The sequence below is a fragment of the Mus pahari genome, chromosome 13 (assembly GCF_900095145.1).
Source record: "Mus pahari chromosome 13, PAHARI_EIJ_v1.1, whole genome shotgun sequence".
Taxonomy (NCBI): domain Eukaryota; kingdom Metazoa; phylum Chordata; class Mammalia; order Rodentia; family Muridae; genus Mus; species Mus pahari.
The window spans coordinates 9,988,724-10,009,840 of record NC_034602.1 but is presented as its reverse complement, the minus strand read 5'-3'; the positions used below and the strand labels follow the sequence as shown (position 1 = coordinate 10,009,840).

The window sequence follows — 21,117 nt, the reverse complement described above, 5'->3', positions numbered from 1 at the left end:
TCACTCTGTAGACCAGGCTGGCCTCGAACTCAGAAATCCACCTGCCTCTGCCTCCCGAGTGCTGGGATTAAAGGCGTGTGCCACCACGCCCGGCTCCCTCAGGATCTCTTGAAGAGCAGTCAGTGTTCTTACCTGCTGAGCCATCTTTCCAGCTCAATGAATTTGGATTCTTTTTCCCATTTAAAAAATAGCATACATGTGTGTGTGCGTGCGTGCGTGGACAGCTTTCAGGAGTTCAATCTCTTTCTTGGTGGGTTCTGAGGAACCATAGTCCACCTTGGTTGCCATTTCATGTTGCTCACAGAAAGTACAGGCCTGTCAAGTGGCAGTGTCTTGGCTAAACTTTGACCTTAACAATAGGATAATAAAAAAAGGAAAAGGAAAAATGGAGTATTTATGTTTACTTTCAGTGGTGGACATGAACCTAAGGCCTGTTAGGCAAGCATTCTACTGTTGGTCCTCATTCACACCACCCTTGGCCGAAAGAAGGTTTTTTTGTTTTTTTTTTTTAACATTTATTTTTATTTTATGTGTGTGTTTTGTCTGTGCACCACATACATGCCTGGTACTTAAAAAAGCCAGAAGAGGTTGTAGGATCCCCTGAAATTAGAGTTATAAACAGTTGTGAGTTACCCTTTGGTTGCTGGGATCAAAGCATTGAGCCATCTCTTCAGCCTTGTTTATTTTTAAGTGCTCGAGTGCGTATGTGCGTGTGCGTGTGCGTATGCGTGTGCATGTGTAGAAACCACAGTTAAGTGCATGGGCTCTGGTGGTCCCATTCCCTCAGACCAGGGTTGTCTTAGTCAGGGTTTCTATTCCTGCCCAACGTCATGACCAAGAAGCAAGTTGGGGAGGAAAGGGTTTATTCAGCTTACATTTCCATACTGCTGTTCATCACCAAAGGATGCAGGACTGGTACTCAAGCAGGTCAGAAAGCAGCAGCTGATGCAGAGGCCATGGAGGGATGTTCTTTACTGGCTTGCCTCCCCTAGCTTTCTCAGCCTGCTCTGTTATAGAACCAAGACTACCAGCCTGGAGATGGCACCACCCACAAGGGGACCTCCCCCCTTGATCACTAATTGAGAAAATGCCTTACAGCTGGATCTCATGGAGGCATTTCCCCAACTGAAGCTCCTTTCTCTGTGGTAACTCCAGCTGTGTCAAGTTGACACAAAACTAACCAGGACAAGGGTGCATGTCTTTTCTTATAAAGGAGTCATTTAGTAGAGACTGCACTTCTTGTCCTGGGAGTTAATTTCACTTGAGCTTTCCACAGGCATCCCTGTAAACTGTGAGCAGCCTGCTGTGTTGAGTTTAGATATTGTGGGAATGGCCCTTGTGCTAAGTGTTCCACCATTTGAAAGCCTCAGAAGACATATAAGAGGCAGCCCATCTTGCTAAGTGTGGTGGTCTAATTCTGGCACCCAGGAAGCTGAGGTGGGAAGATCTTGAGTTTGAGATCAGTTTAGGTCACCTAGTGAGTTTTAGGCTAGCAGCTCCTGGAACTGACTCTGCAGCAGAGCCTAGCCTTGAACCTCTGACCTTTCCTCTACCTCCTGGGCACTGTGATTCCAGGCAAGTGCCACCATTCCCAGCTTTCAATATCTTAAGTGAGAAAATCACACTTCTCATGCTTTGTTATCAAAGTTCTGATACTAGTCTTTAACTCCTGGGAATACGTTTTTAAAGAACTAATGTCAGGTGAGCAGTGAAGTCTGGAGCCTCTCTAGATGTGCTGCTAATCGTTTGGGTGGTCTCCAAGGTGCACCAACTTGATAGAGTATGAGGAACTCTGTGTTTCTTGGTAGATTCTTCCTGAGTGGAGCCAACAATATTATGTAAAAGGTCTGTGCACTGTACTGCAGGACACGTTCAGCTATACAGAAAAGCCCCATCCTAGCATCCAGTAGGACATATGGAGGACACGTGGTATATGCTTGGAGGAAGAGGACTTCTCTTTAGTCTAGAAACCAGTGCTCCGTTGCCTGGCCTGGCGTAGAGTATGCTCAACCGCAAATGCCTCAGCAGCATCAACATATTGTCCAGGGACCCTGCCCTCACCAAGGTCTGCAGGACTGAAGAACTGGACAGAGTTTTGGAGTTTGCTTAAAAAACAAAACCTCAGCTATTCTTTGACAGTGGTCTCGGTGTTACTCTTCTGCTACCCTGTGTCACATGATTCTAGTCAGTATAGAGATAGAAAGACTATTATAAATGGTGTATACATACATGAACTTTGCTGAAGAAACTTTAAAGTTCCTGCCTTCACTTACCAAATTTACCCTCAGATGTCTTTTATTTCATTTTATTAGTGAAGACCAAAATAGAATTTGGTTAGGGTTTCTATTGCCGTGAGGAGACACTGACCAAGGAACCTCATAAAGGACAACATTTAATTGGGGCTGGCTTACAGTTTCAGAGGGTCAGTTCATTATCATCATGGCGGGAAGCATGGCAGCAGGCAGGCAGGCTGGCTGTGTAAGAAGGGGCTGAGAGTTCTACATCTGGATTGGCAGGCAGCAGAAGGAAGACCAAGGCACACTGGCCATACTAGAGCTTTTAAGACCTCAAAGCCCACCCATAGTGATACACTTCCTCTAACAAGGCCACACCTACTTCAACAAGTCCAGACCGCCTAATAGTGCCACTCCCTGTGGACCTATGGGCGCCATTTTATTCAAACTACCACACATTTCAATACCATATTTTTTAAAGATTTATTTTTAATTTTATACGTGCGGGTGTTTTGCCTACATATATGTCTGGGCACCACATGCAGGACCAGAAGAGATTGTGAGATCCCTTAGAACAAGTTATTGTGAGGTACCAAGTGGGTACTGAGAATCAGAGTAGAGTGAATAGGAATGGTCCATAGGCTCATATTCTTGAATGCTTAGTCACCAGGGATTAGAACTGTTTGAAAGGATTAGAAGGATTAGTAGGTGTGGCCTTGTTGGAGGAAGTGTGTCACTGGAGGTGAGCTTTAAGGTTTCAGAAAGCCCATGTGAGGCCTAGTCTCTGTCTATCGATCAGGATGTAGCTCTGAGCTACTGTTTGCCTGTGTGCTGCCATGCTCCCCACCATGATGATGGTGATGATGAGGATGGGGGTAATGATGAACTAACCCTCTTAAAACTGTAAGCAATTAGTATACGTGTTGCCTAGGTTAAGGTGTCTCTTCACAGCATTAGGACAGTGACTAAAACAGTGGGAAATAACATAGCCACCTCAGTATGACCGATATTTCCTGAATTTCATCTTTGCCTCTTTCCGCATGTTCGTTTCATTCCTTATGGTAGACCATTTCCTTCTGTGCCTGGAAACATGGCCACCAGCAGTCTGCTCTGTCGCTCCATCACTCAGATGTCCTATGTGCCAAGTTAAACAATGATGGGCAAGGAACTTGAGAGCAACATGGGCAATTGCCCATTCCTTGTGAGTCATTCATCAAGGCCTAGGGCAGTGGTTCTCAGCCTGTGGGTCATGACCCCTTGGAGAGTTGCAGATCCGATATTGTGCATATCAGATACTTACATTATGATTGATAACATTAGCATTACAGTTATGAAGTCACCACACATGAGCTGTATTAAAGGGTCTCAGAAGTAGGAAGGTTACGGAGATGTGAGAGTTTTGTCAATCCATGGTAATATGTGTTTGCAACCATATATGGCTATTAAGTGAGAGAGGTGTTTCCATAGAGAAGCGGTGTCTGGGAGGGACTCTCCCTACATATATATTAAAGCAACTTGGTGCTAGTGCCTTTCAGATGTCTAAACAGGGACTTGTAGTAAATCGTGTATTTTGCATTGGGGCAGGTTTGACTGAAGAGAAAAAAAACAACTGCGCATCATTACTCACTCAATGTGTTCTAGGCTTTGTGGTCTTCATTGATAGTCTTCCATGGTGGTCATTAAAAATAGTGTTAATTGTAACCTACCCTACTGATCACACAACTCATTTATGGATAATGGTCTGTAATTTGAAAAATTCTGTGCTAGGCATTAAGAGTAGAAACTGAGTTCATGTTCAGCTGGTATTTTGTTGTGGGCATTTCTGAGTTGAAGGAATGACTGTTCTGAAGAGATGCTATCTTGTAAGAGAGTGATGTGTGACACAGTTGTCCTTCCAAGTTTCTGTAGTGAATGTGATAGTACCTTTCCTACTGAGGAAGTTGCCCTCTAACCTTTTTAAATTTTTTTTAAGATTTCATTTTTATGTTTTTGGGTATTTTGTCTACATGTATATGTACTAGGCCAAAAGAAGGCATCTCATTCCCTGGAACTGGAGTCACAGACACTGTGAGTCACCATGTGGGTTTTGGGAACCAAATTCCAGTCTTGTATAAGAGCAGGACGTGTTCTCTCCATCCCCTCTGCCCAAAACAAGTGTCCTGCTTCCAGCCCCCCTCCCCACTTATTAAGAATCAGGGGCGCCTCCCCCACCCCTAGCTTGCTCTCTGTTCCCGCACAACGTTCTTGAAATGGCAGCAGAGTGATAGCCAGCCTGTCTGACCACAGCGTGCTGTGAGAAGGGCCGGGTCTCCAGCTTGTCTTCTGTGGAAGCATTTGGATCCATAACCTTCCATCTATCTCTAGCTTCACTGACAGAATGAAATGCAAGCTTGGCAGTGATGACTGTAGGAACAGAGGATGCAGAAATGGGGAGGAGGAGGAGGAGGAGGGGAAGGAGGAAGAAGAGGAAGAGGAAGGGAAGGAGGAGGGAGAGGAGGAAGAGGAAGGGAAGGAGGAGAGAGAGGAGGAGGAGAGTGCCAGGAGGAAGAGGAAGGTGCGGAGGGGAGGTAGTCTCTTGCTGCTCACAGTCAGAGCCTGTGGATCTAACTGAAGCATTTAGACTGTCTCAATAATGCAGTTAGGAGGAGGGAAAGGTTTCCTGGGCAAAACGTAGTAAGTATTGATCAGAACAGGAAATATTAATAATGTGACCAGTATTGATTAATTTTCATTCATTGAAAAACAGATTGGGGAAAGTATTTAGTATCCATATAATAAGCAGCTTGCAATTCAAAATAGCTAAAGAACTACAGATAGGTGTGTCCTCGCCATGTGTGGATAAAGGCTGGCTGGCGCACTCTTCTGGGTTGACCCTTATGCTTCAGTTTCTCCTGCCCTCTGATCTTGTTTCACACTTAAAATCTATTACTGAGGACCTCAAAGAACTTAAACGTGAATTATATCTGCTACCTACCATTTTAACAAATAAAAAAGTTGCCAGGCGATGGTGGCACACACCTTTAATCCCAGCACTCAGGAGGCAGAGGCAGGCAGATTTCTGAGTTTGAGGTCAGCCTGGTCTACCGAGTGAGTTCCAGGACAGCCAGGGCTATACAGAGAAACCCTGTCTCAAAAAAAAAAAAAAAAAAAAAAAGTTAAAAAAAAAGTTAAATATTTTTTCATTCAAACATTGTGAGTTTAGGGATGTAGCATACAGAGAGGGTTGCCTGGGTTACAGGGGTTACAGGGGGTTCAGTGCCTGTTATGGAAAAACCAACTAACACACCATCACCAAGAAAATAAGATGTTGATGCAGACAACGGTTTGTCTTGTTTGGTATGTATACTTAGGCTCCAGCCCGGGACTTTGAGCATGTTAGGTGCATACTCTACCACAGAGCCACGTCCAAAGAACATGAGATTTTGTAGTTTTGTTTTTTACAAGAAATAAGTAAGCTTTACCAAGACAGAAATATTAATGGACAGAAAATCAATCTCTCTCCCGCTCCACCGCCTCATGATAGAATCTTACTATGTAGCCTTGGCTAGCCTGGAACTCACAGAGATTCACCCGCCTTTGCCTCTGAGTGCTGTAATTAAGTGTGTGCCACCCACCATTGCTGTGAGAATCAATGGGTTTTACTCTGGCAAGTCTGTTTAACATCTCCTTAGAGGACAGCTAGATAATCACACCCACTTTTCTATTCAGGTAGTTCTTTGGGTTGAAGAACAAGATGAAAGTGTGGATTCACACGGAATGTCGTTGGGAAAAGGGGGAGGAGTATTTAAATAACCTTTTCCGATAATTAGGATGGCCTTTTATACTCAATTAAAACCTGAAAGGTTGGTGCAGCCTAAGACCTGAAACCAGGTCCCTGAGCTCTTAATTATTTGTTATATTAGGTGTGGCTTCTCTTGAATATTGAATGGAGTTTTACTTCTGAGTGACTAGGGAATATCACCCATTGATTATTTGGAAAATACTGATTTAGTAAGTTATGCAGGGTTTCCCAGCTGACATTTTTCATTGCACAGCATTAAAAAATCACATTGTTAACTTCCCCACTGAGGTGTCATGCTCAGGGTGGCAAATGCAAATTGTCCCAAATTCTCATTTGCACTTGCAGGCCTGAATTGTATTGCTGCCACTCAAACTATCCGCCTTCCTTTCAAGTCTGACTAACCACTGTGTGTATGACTGTTGTGCTGGTGAGCAGAATTGACCCATGCCTGATAAAGACCTCGTGCTCGGAGCTGACCCCGGGCGGGGCACTTTTCAGTCCTGGGGACGTTGCGTGACTCCAGTGCTTGCTGCGTGTACCCCTTGAAAGAGTCTAGGGAGCCGCAGGGTCTGTCTCACCCTCAGGATGCTGCTTTGAGAGCTACTGCCCATGAGCCTGCAGCTGCTGTGCCTGGCATGCCTGCAGACTGGCCGGGTGCATGCAGGACCGCGTACGTGCTGGAGGACACATCTTAGGGTTCTGGGGATACTCTGGGGTTGTTTGTTTTTTTGTTTTTTCATGTAAGAAACATGATTTGGAATAAGCAAACTATAAAAGAATTTTATTCATTTTTAAATTTTTTCTCGCTGTGTTATTGGGGATTCTTGGCGCTTTGGTGAAGCCTGCCCACACAAACTAAACCAGTGAGCTCTAGGCCACCACTCCCCACCCAGCAAAGCCCAGCTCCCTTGCTTAGCTTGCAGCTACACTGAGATAATTCTTTTGATACATGTGCTCTTGCACCCAAACTGTGAACTGCCACCAAAGGCCGAGAGGTCACTCTTCCTTTTCTTCTCCTACTCTTTTTTCTTTTCATTTCATTTCATTTCTTTTCTTTTTTTCAAGGCAGGGTTTCTCTGTGTAGCCTCAGCTGCCCTGGAAATCACTCTGGCCTCGAACTTACCTCCCCAGTGCCACCACTGGACTGAGAGGATATTGTTGGGAGCTCGGGAGGATGGGAAGTTCACAGCTTTCCTCACAGGTCAACTCCAGCGTGGTTGAGTCATCTCAGCACTGGAGAGATGGAGAAGCAGTCACTGGAGACTCCAGCTTTGCTTACGCACCTCAGTACATCCTGAAGGCCCTGTTGGCAGCTTAGAAATCGTCAATGCAGTCGGTCTTTGTAGTTTCTTCTTTATTATATAGCACAGGCTGACCTTGAACTCATGACAGTCCTCCTGCCTCAGCTTCCAAAGTGCTAGTATTACAGATATAAGGCTCCACACTCATTTTTGTTTTGTTTTACAATGAAGAATTGCTTTTGTTAGGGGTTGGAAAGCTGGCTTCATGGGGAAAGTGTAATCATGAGGACCCAAGTTCAAATCCCTAGCGTCTGCATAAAAACCCAGGCACGGCAGGGCATATTTGAAGTATTTGAAATTCTAGCCCCAGGAAGGCAGAGACAGGCGGACCCCTGGACTTACCATCTAGCCAGTCTAGCCAAGTTGAGTTCCAGATTTAGTGGGAGACACTGACTCCCATAAAAACATAAGGTGGCGAGTGCTTTACTTAATGAGAACAAACGCCTGACACTGGCTCTGGCTTCCACAGGTCTCCTGCTCGAACGGAGAAACCATGGATAAGTAACACTTGAGGCTAGTTCGGGCCCTATGATTCACAACCAGCAGCTAGATTACTTCCAGTGAATACTTTCTTTATCAACTCTAGCCATGATATTATTTATAAGTATATGGTCTTAGGCGGAGTGTTTCACAAATTAAATATAACAGAAATCTAAATGAATCTGCTAATTGTGCGTTTCCATAGGGCAGTCTTTAATTATAAGCAGCCCCTCTTTGCCAATGGTGTGGCTCTTGCTCCCGTTTCCCCTTCCAGCCAGGCCCTGGGCTGCAGTGGTGGAAGCCATCGTGGCCCTCACAGGGAATCAGAGTGAGTGTGGAGGAAGGGAAGCAGCTTTGGTGAACCAGTTCCGGGGAGGACTCAGGGGAGGACTGTGGTCTAACACTACGCAGTCCTGCCCTCTTGCTCAGGACTGGAGTGTTTTCTGTGTTCCACCCTTGTCACATGCTAACTGAACTGAATGAGAAGTTTGGAGCAACAAAGCTTTGCTTTTTTGTTGTTGTTGGGTTTTGTTTGTTTTTATTTTTGAGGCAAGGTCCTGCTGAGCTGCTCAGGTTGTCCTCTAACTCCAAGCAAGTCCTTCTGCCTCAGCTTTCTAGGTGCTGAAATTAGAAGCATATACACTACAGTGTGCAGGCTAACACAAGACTTTAACTCACAGCAAAGAGGCTATATCATAGAACATGAGACAGAAGTGGGGATATAACACTTTCTAGCCCTGTGACCTTCAGACAGGTTGCTTCAACTTCCAAATTAAGTCTTGTTTACATTCTACAAATTGGAATTTTTGTACCTACCTCTCAGAATTACCATTCAGCTCATACCATCCTTTACCAAGGACGCAGTGAACTTTCACTATGTAGATGATAACTCTTAGGATATCGCAACCCAGATTAGGATGTCTGCAGTGTGGATCCTTTTTACACAGAGCCTTGTTTCCAGCATCCTGGCGCGTCTGCTCCCTGGAGCACCTGGCATGGAGAAGGCCGCAGGAAAGAGTAGCATGTAGATGCTGGGGAAGGGTGTGCTGAGGTGGGGAGCCCAGGAGATCTATAGTTTATCTATCTGTAGAGTGTCATACAGAGCTGGGAAATGAGGGACAGGGTGTTCTAAAGAGGGGGTAAGTAGATGTTTTGCCTGCAATGAGCCCTGTGCTCATTGTTGCTAGGACCACAACTATTAATGAACACTGTATGTGCACATTGAATGCACACTTAATCAACCAGAGAAATTAAGCTTAAAACAAATTCATGTTTCAGCCCTTCTAATCTGTCAGTTGGAACCATTTTCTCCTCCTAGGCGTTGTCCTCTTCCTCCTCCATAGGGCCCCACATAGCAGACAAGCCTTGAACTCAATGTGTAGCCAAACAGGCCTTAAACTTGATCCTCTTGCCTCTGTTTCCCAAGTGACTTTCTATTGGTAAGGTCCAGCAGCAGTGGTATTATTGAACAGTCAGGGCTGGGAACCTTCTGAAATATGTGCTGAAGGAAGCCCATTGTGAAGTTCAGCAGAGACCTTGCCTGCTCTGACTTCTATGCAAATAGAATTCCACCCCCACCCCAACACCTCATGTGTGTGGTCTGCCTTCCCAATACCTTCGAAGAATGCGGGAGAAATGCTAGTGTTAAAGCTTTTAAAGTAAAGATATTTAATCACAAGTGGCTATTAAGATGTCCAAGGTACCAAGCAGGCCAACTAGACATTTTATAGAATGCCATTGCAGGACGTGTAGTTAGTGCCAGCAGGGAAGTCCTTTTGAAGCACATACCTGTTGAACTGGATTTTCTTAGACTTAGTTCTGTATACCTATAATTTCAGCACTGGAAAGCCTAAGGTCAGCCTGGGCTACATAGTAAGATCTTGTCTTGAAACACTAAAGCAAAACCGAGGGCCCAGCAATGGTATATGTGCTCTTAATGTCTACATTCTGGAGGCAGAGAGACAAGTGAACCTCCGTGAGTTTAAGGACAGCTTGGTCTGCGTAGTGACTTCAAGGCTAGCTGGGATTACATAGTGAAACCCTGTCTCAGCATCTAAGGCTATAGAAATAAGAAGGGAGAGGCATATAAGAAGGGGGGAGGAATGTGGTAGAGAAAGCCGCCACGATGGAAGACTTCAAGGAGATACAAGTGATTGGTTCTAGGTAGTGTTGAGTAGAGAGATTCTAAATTTAAAGGGGGTTAAACAAAACAAGTGGACCAGGTAAGGGGAGCTTTGAGGCTTATGCTAAGGCGTTTGACAAGTTGGTGCAGATGCAGGAGGGGATGATGTTGAGCAGCGTCAGAGGAGGTGTCTTTCTGCAGAAGACTGGTAGCAGGCTTCTATGTACATACTTTTCCTAAAGGAAAGAGGATCTGTGAAAGTGGAGTGGGATGGAGTGTGGGAGCCATGGCGCGTGTGAACCTCAGACAGTGGCTGTGAAGGAGGAGTAGGGGGTGTGGTGGGCTGTGGACAGTGGCAGTGAAGGTGAGATGGGTTGGTGAGCCTCAGACAGCGGCAGTTGGGGTGGTGTGTGGATCGCTGGATGAGATAGGTATTGGGTCACAGGATAGAAAGCTCATTCCATTCTACCTATTCTCACAATTTCACAATGTCACCACGTTACTGTGCAAGATTTATGCTGGCCAGATTATATCACCATTTGGAGTGGGGGGGGGGGCAAAAAAGCCAGTTAAGATTAGATGTTGCCATTGCAGTCTGCTTGTAAGTCCTGATTCCTCCCAGTCTGAATTCTCCTTTAAATCTCATCTTCCCATTGTCAGTTCTTTTTGTGATAGTCCAGATGAAAGGAACCCTTTGGGAGAGTCTGAACAGTTCCATGTAGGAGCACAGAGCATGCTTTATGTATAAATAGGAAGAATTTTTGTCATGAGTCCATGCATGCAGTGGCCAGACCGGCATCTCTAGACAGGCAAGAAAGAGTGTGGGTGTGCGTTGCCTGGCTGGCCCTGGCCCCAGTCGTGGGAAGGCATGGTGATTTATGTGACTCTCATTCAGTGTGTGGCTAAGGATGAGAAGAGCCAGTAGTGCTGCCCTGTATGTGACACAGATTAGACAGAACTGGACAGTAGAACCTGTGGTGGGTGAGATCCGGGTGGAAAGGTGGCTTTCCCTGGGAGATTGAAAGTCAGTGCAATGACCATGAGAGACATGAGGGCCCTGAAGAAGCTGCCCAGCCCAGCCCCTAACCACTGACCTTTTGTCTTCTTTCACACAGGTGTGTTTTTATGTAGATATACACTCATAAGTGCATATAACATACCCAATATGATCTTCTATCCCAGAATGTGCACTTGAAATTATAATGATCATCTTATTGTATTTCAAGATAATTTTTACAATAGAAGTTAATGTTATAAATACTTCTATCGTGCTTATAACTCAATCAAGCAAGCCATCCCTAACCTTAGGTGTTATTTCTTATTTTTAGATGCTAGACATGACCATATATGTCTTCTACATATGCCTTCTGGCTTTTATTCAGTTATTTCTCTAGAATAGATTCATACACGTGGATTTAGTGAGTCAAAGGGTATAAAATCCTTACGTTGTTTGTCACAGGCTATTTTTTTCCCTGAAAATACTTCATCTGCTCAACACTTATGGCTATCCACTTAGAAACTATGAAGTTTTCTTATTTTTCTAACATTTTTGGTGTTATTTTTAAAATATTAATTGACAAAGTATTATTGCCTTGATTTAGCTTCTTTTTCTTTTTCTCACGACTAGGAATTGAACCTGGGGCCTCTATTGCCGAGCTACAGCCCTAACCCTTAAATTTAACGTCTTAAAATGTATTTACATTCATAATTTAAACCAAAAATCACTTCACTAATTTGTAACTGTCTACATAAGCTATGACCTTTATGGTGTTTATAAAACCATATATATTTTCCTCTTTGTTCTTCAGCATTTCCAGGTTTAGATCCCTGTTATTGAAGCTCTAGATATGTGTAAAATTACAAGTTTTCTTTTCTTCACAATATGTAATATGTTGGCCCAGTCATACTTAACGTTTAGCATGTTTTGGAATTCATAAGTTGGATGTGGTAGCTTATGCTTATAATTGCAACAGTGGGAGGTTGCAGCAGAAGAGCTGCCACAGGTTCAAGGTCAGACTGGACTACACAGTGAGACTTTGTTCCTAGGAAGGAAAAAAGTAGGGAAGGATGGACAGAAGGATGGATGGAAGGGCAGACCTGCCCAGTGAGGTGGAGTAGTCGGTGTTGCAGCTCTCTGCCCTAGCACTCCTCCTTCTAGACCATCTCCAAGTAGCGGAGTCTTCAGCCCTGATCTATAAATAGGCATGATAATATGGCTACTTTATTAATAATACAAGATATAGAATGCCAGTGCATTGCTATATAGTACACACAAAGTTACAGCAAATGTATACTTACTATGTATTGTGTTTAGCTACACAACCTGTCTGCCCTGTGAACTGTACCACTGATACTATTTCCCAGAGAAAAAAAAACTAAGACACAGGGAAGTTAAGTGACTTGTCAAGGTCACACAGCTAAAGGATGGGGATCTGGGGCTCAATCTTGAGACTGCAAAGCCCCTTTTCACCTGCCTACTGTGTGCCTTGTCATTATTGCATTGTATCATGCTGTCCGTGACTGGGTTGTTCCCTCATTATCTGCCTTGTCAGCACTGTCTCATTTAGGACTGGGACAACTCTTCCTATCCCTACAGCACCTAAGAAGCACTTGCTGCCCACCTCTGACAGCTGACCTCACAGAGTGTCTGACCAGCTCCAGCCTCATTCTGCAGTTCTTTGATTTGCCCTCTTAGCTGCCTTCAGGAGCCTTGCCTTCAGAGAAGTCTTTGTGTTTGAGGAGACATGGGACTTGTTAAGGACTCTGAAGGTATGAGACATCTAAGGGGCTCTGATGGGACGAGGCCAGGCCCTGGAAGAGCTGGCATTTATCCCTGTTGCTCTTACTGTGTGGCTGCGCTGGCAGGAAGCGCCACCGCTGGTGCTGTGGGCATCATCACGTGAGGAGAGACTGATGCTGTTTTCAAACCTCCTGTATTCTCCAGGCTCCTTCCTGGCTGCATCATGGGAAGAGAGAGTACCCTCATCATCTCCTTTTGGCTTACCACACTGGCTTCTCTGGATTTTACACTCATTCCCTGAAAGTCCACTTAATATTCTTCAAAGGGAAAAGATTAGGTCTGCAGCCATCCTATGTAACCCATAACCGTAAAATTGAGAGATTTAATCAGAATTTTTCTTCCCGAGTAATCTGAAATCTTATGTTATAGCGATCATTGTTTTGGTTTGATATTAACATTTTGAGTGTTGTTTCTTTCTTTTTTTGACTATCCTAAATTGTTATTAGATATGAATTTTACAGATATCTCATGTATTAGCCGTAATGGTGGAGCTGGAGAATATTGTGCCTTCTCCAGGCTGCACGGAGGGAACCACCAAAAGTGTGGTGGAACTTGTGGCCCTTTCCAAGGCCAGGGTTCTTTCTGCCAGCAGATGTCAAACCATGCATCTCTGTTCTTATGGACTGGTTTGGTGATCTACTGGGTGTCAGGATTTCTTCTGATAACTTTATGGAATGGATCAATGAGGATAACCTCAAAAAAATGTATGTGTAATCTTCACCAACCCAGTAGGAATCCAGGACTCTCAAAGCCCCACAATGGCGCCCAGCTCTCTCCTCAGCAACAGATCGAAGGCTTTGGGCAAATTTCAGCTGGTTAACACCGTGGTGGGCAGGCTTCCTGTAAGTTGCACCCTTAGGAACCAGGTGCTTGCGACCACCACGGCGGACACGAATCCTGTAAATGACATAGCCTTGCTTAGCCCTTTTTTTTTTTTTTTTTTAAGATTTATTTATTTATTATATGTAAGTACACTGTAGCTGTCTTCAGACACTCCAGAAGAGTGTCTGATCTCGTTACGGATGGTTGTGAGCCACCATGTGGTTGCTGGGATTTGAACTCAGGACCTTTGGAAGAGCAGACGGGTGCTCTTACCTGCTGAGCCATCTCACCAGCCCCCTTGCTTAGCCTTGTACCATAGTCTCCGAGCTTTATCAGGCCTGGTGGGGCAGGGAGCCCTGTGCAGCTCAAGGAGCTGGCGGTATTGCCAGCAGCGGACCCTCAGAAGAAAGCGCATCATGTCGGACTGCTTCTTCCTCCATAGCTCCTGGATGTGTTTGTATGCACCCGTCTTGGCTCACTGATGGCTACCGCCAGAGGAAAGGAAGAAGCCTTTCCCTTGACCGCTTCTCTATTATCACTTCATTATATACTCATTATGTGTAGTAGTTTGAATGAGAATGTCCCCTGTATGCTCATATGTTTGAGTGCTTGGTCACCAGTTAGTAGAACTGTTTGTGAAGGATTAGGAGGTGTGGCCTTGTTGCAGGAGGGGTATCACTGGAGGTGGGCTTTGAAGTTTCAAAAGCCCATGCTAGGCCCAGAGTTTCTCTGTGACTCTGCCTTTGGATGAGGATGTAAAACTCTCAGCTACTGTTCTAGCACCATGCCTGTCTGCTTCCTTCCCATGATGATGTAGATTAATCCCTTAAAACTGTAAGCAAGCCCCCAGCTAAATGCAATCTTTAATAAGAGTTACCTTGGTCATGGTGTCTCTTCACAGATGTAGGACAACTAAAACATTACAGGAAGTTAAAAGTACAGAGGAATTTGTTAAAAAAAAAAAAATAAAAGTAAAAACTAGGCTTTATTTTGCTACTTGGTGATAGTTACTTTTAACATTTTGATAAATGTGCTTCTTGTGTTTATGTAATAAGCACGTTCACAAAGTTAGACACCAACTATACACATTGCATCTCAATGTTACTCCACTGTAAGGATTACAAGTATTGTTCTTCTTCTTTATTTATTTATTTTTTTATTTTTTTATGTTTTGTTTTTTCCAGACAGGGTTTCTGTGTAGCCCTGGCTGTCCTGGAACTCACTTTGTAGACCAGGCTGGCCTTGAACTCAGAAATCTGCCTGCCTCTGCCTTCTGAGTGCTGGGATTAAAGGTGTGCGCCACCATGCCCAGCTGAAAAGTATTGTTCTTGACTGGTTTAAAAAGGGATGGAAGGAGAAGGGAAGTAGACGTTATGTACTGAGCTGACGGTCACCATTGCCGTTTATTGTAACACAGTCCTTAGGACCTACACAGCCTTTTACCTAAACTCCATTTTGGAATCTGTGTCAGGCAGAAGAATAACTGGAAGAAAAAAAATCTGGGATGTGGGAGGGTTGCAAGGTGGTTTCCTCTGTGATGTCAGGCCCTGGCCTTCACCCTGTCATTCGAGGACTGCTACTGGAAACAAAGCTGGCTTTGGGCTGTGCATCTCTGCATGTGGTTCTTGATTCTATATGCTTTGCTTTTCCATATGCCTTGCCAAATTGGTTTCCTGACCATGACCTTGTGGTTCAGCATTTCCTCTTCCCTCCACCCGTTTCCTGCCTCACTCTTGATCATTGGGAGGGTTTTTTTTTTTTTTTTCACTTGAATCCCAGGGCAGTTATGGGGTAACCGGAGCTGCAGTCGGGAGACCCCACCCTGGTCTCCTGAAATTCTTTTTGGAAAAGTACATTTAAGGGGTCTGGGTTCTGTAACTGTAATATGACACCACCAGGCAATTTAGACGAGCCTTTCTGTTTTGCACAGCAGATGTTGGAGAAGGAAACTTTTTTTTTCCCATTAATCCTGGCATCAGCTTTGCCCATAAAGATCATTTTCAACTCTTACCTGATACATATAATTTCACTATCTTGTCCAGCCCTGACCTCTCTCCCCTGGCTAGAGGTCTGAATTTCTGTGTACTTTGAAGCCATCTTTGAGAAGTGTGGTTTGTCATTTTAAGCCCAGACTCTCTTAAATGGACCTCATTGTGCTATGTACAAACCTGCTTTTGCTGCTTGGTTTTTTTTTCTCTTTCCTGTGGAACCTGATACCTTCTGTCTCCTAGAGCTCTGCTGTTAGCACAGGCGGGACATAGCAGAGTGCTCAAGTGCAGCCCAAGCTCACAGTTGGGTAGTTTCCTGTAGATTAGTAAGGATCACTTTGAAAACATGATTTTAAAAGTCCTAGTCAATTACAATTTAAATTACCTTAGAAGGGCATCTTAACAATAACCCTATAGGATACATAAATATAAATAACTTTTGCTGAAGGGGTAATATATAGAAAAACATTTTTTAAATGGGACCCTGTACACACAATAAATAGTCTATAGATTAATGCAAGTCCAGTAAAAGTAGCAGTGGATCTCTTTAAAAAGGTGTGTGTGTGTGTGTGTGTGTGTGTGTGTGCGCGCGCGCGCGCACGCGTGCGCGTGTGTAATGTGTAGGTATAAGGTGACATAGTACCGATGTGGTGGACAGAGGACAACTGTAAAGTCAGTATCTTCCAGTGTGGGTTTCTTGGCTTGGGAAGCTAGGTCGATAAGAAGAGTGTATTCTGCCTTGGATCCACTGAACTTAAAATATCAATAATTTCTCAAAGGAGACATAGAGTCAGGCATTAGGATTTGTAATTCCCAGTGTCATTAAAGATCTAGGATTTTAGGAGACACACCTACAAGGCATCAGCACCAAGTCTACAGTTGATGTTTTGGGAGTTACACAGGAAGAGTGTTTTAAAAGAGTCTTTTAGGTGACACAGTACAGAAGTCAGCCCAAGGAACATCAGAGGGAGTAAAGCCTCCAAGAGGCTGAGAAGCAGAAAACCTTATTGTGGTCAATTTAAGAATTTTGGCTAAGCCGGGTGTGGTGGTGCACGCCTTTAATCCCAGCACTCGGGAGGCAGAGGCAGGTGGATTTCTGAGTTCGAGGCCAGCCTGATCTACAGAGTGAGTTCCAGGACAGCCAGGGCTACACAGAGAAACCCTGTCTCAAAAAAAACCTTAAAAAAAAAAAAAAAAAGAATTTTGGCTAGGTGTAGTAAGCTCATGCATTAAATCCCATGATTTAGGATTGAAAGCCTGGGACCAGTCTGGGCAGCATAGAGATGCCCTGTTCAAAGCAACCACCATCCTACCACCCCAGTGATCCCTGCCTCCAAAAGCTAAGACTCACCAAACACCTGAGCAAACCCCTCTCGCATGAAAGAGGGGGAGGAAACAGGCCCTGGGTTTCATGCAGGATAAAGCAGGAGCCTTAGCTGGGCAGGGTTGTGGAGGAAGTGAATGTGTGGGTTTCTTGGTCAGGTTGGAAGTTAAGAGAGTGTGATGGCTTCTATTTTCCTTGTTGATTCAGAGAAAAGAAATGAAAAGTATTTGGTGGGTGGGCAAGAGAAGTAGGGTTGTTGAGACATGCGTGCCACAACAAACCCGCGGCTTCTAGACTGCGTTTGGTGGCACTGGTCCCCTGCCGCTTTATGTGCTGCTTTAGAGACCCAACTGCCAGGCTCGTGGGCAGGTGCTTTATTTGATAAGTTAGCTTGCTTGCCCCAAAAGAGAGGATTTCTGTTGTAAAGGAGGGACAGAGCCTGTGGAAAGTGGAAGACTCTGAAGTAGCTACAGCGTGGAAAGGAGCAAGTGTGCCGTCCTAGCAGCATTTGCAGACATAGTGGGGTTTGAACTCCAGAGAGCAACGTTGATGTGGGGCAGAGGTCTGAAGCTGAGGTTTGAGCTCAAGATTAGATGGAGATTCAGGGTTGCTAGAGCCCTCAGATTAGCTGCTCAGGAGAAGATGAACAACTGGCAGCATCAGAACGGCCGAGGGAGGTAATTGAAGAGAAATACCCAGTAAGGATGAGGTCTCGGCAACCAAGAGGGTCATAGGAGAGGGATGAGTTTCTAAGTAAGCTGATGTTGGTGACTCTGGCTGTGCATCAGAACCACCTGAAGCACATGCCACACTCCCCTTCAACAGCTGCGAGTCTGGAGCCTGAGAAGGTGGGCCAGCTGCCGGGTCCCCTCATACTTTGAGCTTCAGATTCGTAGTAATGGAGGAGGAGGGACAGACGCACACTGGAGAGCTGTTTGGGAGAATACAGTTTCGGTAAACCAGTAGAACTGGCTTATTTCAGTTTGTTAGCAGGAGGGATTGGGTACAGATAGGGTCTTGTGAAAGTAAAAGTCAACGGGGACAGTTGGTGCTGGCTGCTCTCCAGTGTCCTCACAGAGTGACTGTTACTGTCAGCTATAGCTTATATATGGGTCTTTGAGACCCATAGGAGATATGAGAAAATGAACTAATGCCATAAGGAATGTCAGACCACACAGCCACAGGATGGCCTCCATGGCCAGGACTTGCATTGTGTAATTATCTGGTTTTACTGCTCTGTTACTGAAGTAACATACAGTGTTCACGCATGCAGTGGAGTGATACTTAAAGCAGTATACAGGTTTTCTAGTTATTGTATGAGGCAAGAATTGTATTTGGTCAAAATTACTCTTAAAATCTCAGGGAGGCGAGTAATGGGGACTCACCTCATCTTGGCAGCAGTAAGGTAAGACAGTTGATTTTTGTACAGTCACAGCAGTGGGGAAAATGTGACCCCACACTAAAGAGCCTTACTCAGCTTAATTAAATATTGTCAATAAGGACAAATACTCCAGACACTGAGGAAGAGTACTGGGTACTGGAGTCAGTCTCCTCTTGATGTACTACCTAAATGGTCATTTTCCAGCTTTCTTTTGTAATTTGAGCATATATATAATTGAATTTGGGAATTAAAACCATGATAGTGCACCACCCATTGTATTTGTATTTCTGGTATGTTGGGTATGTGGTGTGTAGGTGTGTGGTGTGTATGTGTGTGCACGCACACACATGTGATATATAGTGTGTATATTTTAACACATCTGTCATGTAGCCCAGGTTAGCTTCTACCTTGCTGTATACCCAAAGATAACCTTGAATTTCTGTTCTTTCTGCCTCTGCCTCAGGAATACTGGGATGATAGACATGTGTCATTACATCTGGAGTTGTGTTCGTATTTTTTGTTTGCACAGACTTATTATTGAAGTGTAGTAGTTAAGAGCCCAGTTTTTCAAACATGGTAGAGCATACCTCTAATTTGAACGTTTGTCAGGCTAAGGCAGGAGCATGCACCAAGTTTAAGTCTAGTTTGCAGATCAGCTGGGCTGCTGTCACTGTTAATTTTGATGATCAATTTGATTGTATTGAGAAATGCTTAGCACCTTAGTGAGGCATTCTCTGAATGTGTCTGGAGAGCTTTTCAAAGAGGAAAACTGATAGAGATCTGCCCTGACTATGGGTGGGTGGCACTCTCCCGTGGGCTGGGGTCCTGTACTGAATGAAAAGAGAATGAGTCTCTCTCCATAATGTTGTCATCTGGCCCATCCTCTCCCCACCATGCCTTCACTCTTAAACCAAGAGCCAAGCCAAGTCCTTCCTCCTGTGTCACAGCAATGAGAAATAGCTAATACAGCTGCATACTAGACCTTCAGACTGAACAAGACACTGTGGAGCCAGCATGAGCGCCCGCCGCTCTGTTGGTTCATGTGCACTGTCTGTTCCTCTGTTTGCCCATCCTATAAATCAGCATGAAGATAATCGGTACTGCCTCAGCGTACAGCCCTGGGCATGGCCGTGGTTGTAGAGATGGTATGTAGCCTTAGACTGCACCACCAGAGTTTTATTACAGTGGCTTTCCAGTCAAGTGCTGTAGGAAAGAGCTGCTGGCCAAGATTAGATGCCTGTGCTGCAGGGGGGTGGAGCTGTGACTTTAAAAGGATTGAATGCACCTAAGAGAGATCACCCCTAAAACTCAGAACAAACAAGCACATTTGTCAGGGTACAAATCCATCTTCAGACCTAGACAAATGGTAAGTAATTAAAGTAGTAGATTCCTACCCTGTGGATTGATTGTTTCAACCCCAAAAGATGGTGTGCTGTGCGTTACAGGTACTTGAATGATGGCTTCCTAGTGTTAGGTGAGGGCCCTGGCAGGAGAGGATTAGTTACAAGTGTGTCCCTGTTGCTGTAAAGAGAAGGCAGTTGCTTCTGATAGAGGTAGGGACATTTTCAGTATAAGCTCTTCCCCTTTATCGTATGTGCTGAGGTAAGTCGCAAGCTAAAGAGGTGCCTTGGTGCTGTGAGCAAACACTAAAACCAAGCCAGGCTGCACATGTCCCTGATGCTCAGAAGGCGGGAAGGGAGGAGGCAGCAGCCCCCGAGCCTGCCTGCTTGCAAGCTTCTTCCCTCGGAGGTTCTCAGCTGCCTTAGCTTGCTGTGCACAGTTCAGAGAGCGAGCTAAAGCCGGCTACTTCTAGCTACTTTGGTAGATAATCTGGGCCCACCCTCCGAAGGGAAAAGGAGGCTTTATGTTACCCTGGCATTCGGAAACAGGCTCTGCCGGGCAGCTCTGCCGGGCTGCCCAGGCTTTGTATAAATCATGGTCCTCCTGGTTCTCTACAGGAACTGCAAAGGTTTAAAGTGTGGGGCTCTGCTTCTTGTTGGTAGATGTAAAAGTTTTTATGCCTTTACTATCATGTGAATAATTAAATTTCTTTTGTTTTAGCCAACTCCATATTTAATTTTACTCCTTTGGAAAGTGCACTAATTCTCTGTGTGTGCCTGTGCGTGTGTGTATTTTGTTATTTACATTCTTATAAGGATAATACATGTTTGCACAAGAAAGCCAAGCCAATAAAGTGTATCCCTACAGACTGCTCATGGAGAACCTAGTAGCAAAATGCTGATTTAAACAACAAACCTAACCAACTTCTAAACTCCTTTCTCCCCTAGGACATACACATAAATAAAGATCTGTCAGTCTGTCGACCCTGCTCCTGGTTTTGCTAACTCTTCCTGTCATCAGGGTCTTTTCCTGGTGCCGCAAACCATCGTTTTCCATTGCAGAATGGTTTTCTGCCATTGGCTGTATTTTATTCAGCCACGTTGGCGGGTATTTGAGCTGTTTTTCCTCCATTCATTATAAGTGACAGTTGTAGAAACAGTGCACATTGTCTTTGCATGTGTTTCCAGTTTCTTCCACAGGATGAGTTTGTAGGTGTGGGCTTCATAACGCTACCAAATGTATGTTAAAATATTTTATAATGTAAGTTTGCTCTAGGAACTGTCCTGGTACGTACTTCTATTAACAATGCATGAGATGGTCTGGTTTGTCTCAGCTATTCAGTATCACCTTTCCTGATTTGACTAATTCATTATTTTAGTAACTTTCTGAATCCTCTGTGCTGGATGTTGGAGGCTCGATGACAAACAATTCAGATATCCTTTCTTCCTTCCTTCCCTCTTTCCTTCCTTCCTTCCTTCCTTCCTTCCTTCCTTCCTTCCTTCCTTCCTTCCTTCCTTCCTTCCCTCCCTCCCTCCCTCCCTCC

General features: G+C 44.6%; 1 protein-coding gene and 1 pseudogene across 1 annotated transcript in view; one reads left to right on the top strand and one right to left on the bottom strand.

Moving 5' to 3' along the window:
• Positions 1-21,117, top strand: part of Sertad2 (SERTA domain containing 2) — a 103,385-nt gene that overhangs the window by 19,949 nt on the left and 62,319 nt on the right. The gene's annotated exons all lie outside the window — the stretch shown is intronic.
• The window catches only part of LOC110330854, a 48,930-nt pseudogene continuing 41,004 nt past the window's right edge, over positions 13,192-21,117 (bottom strand).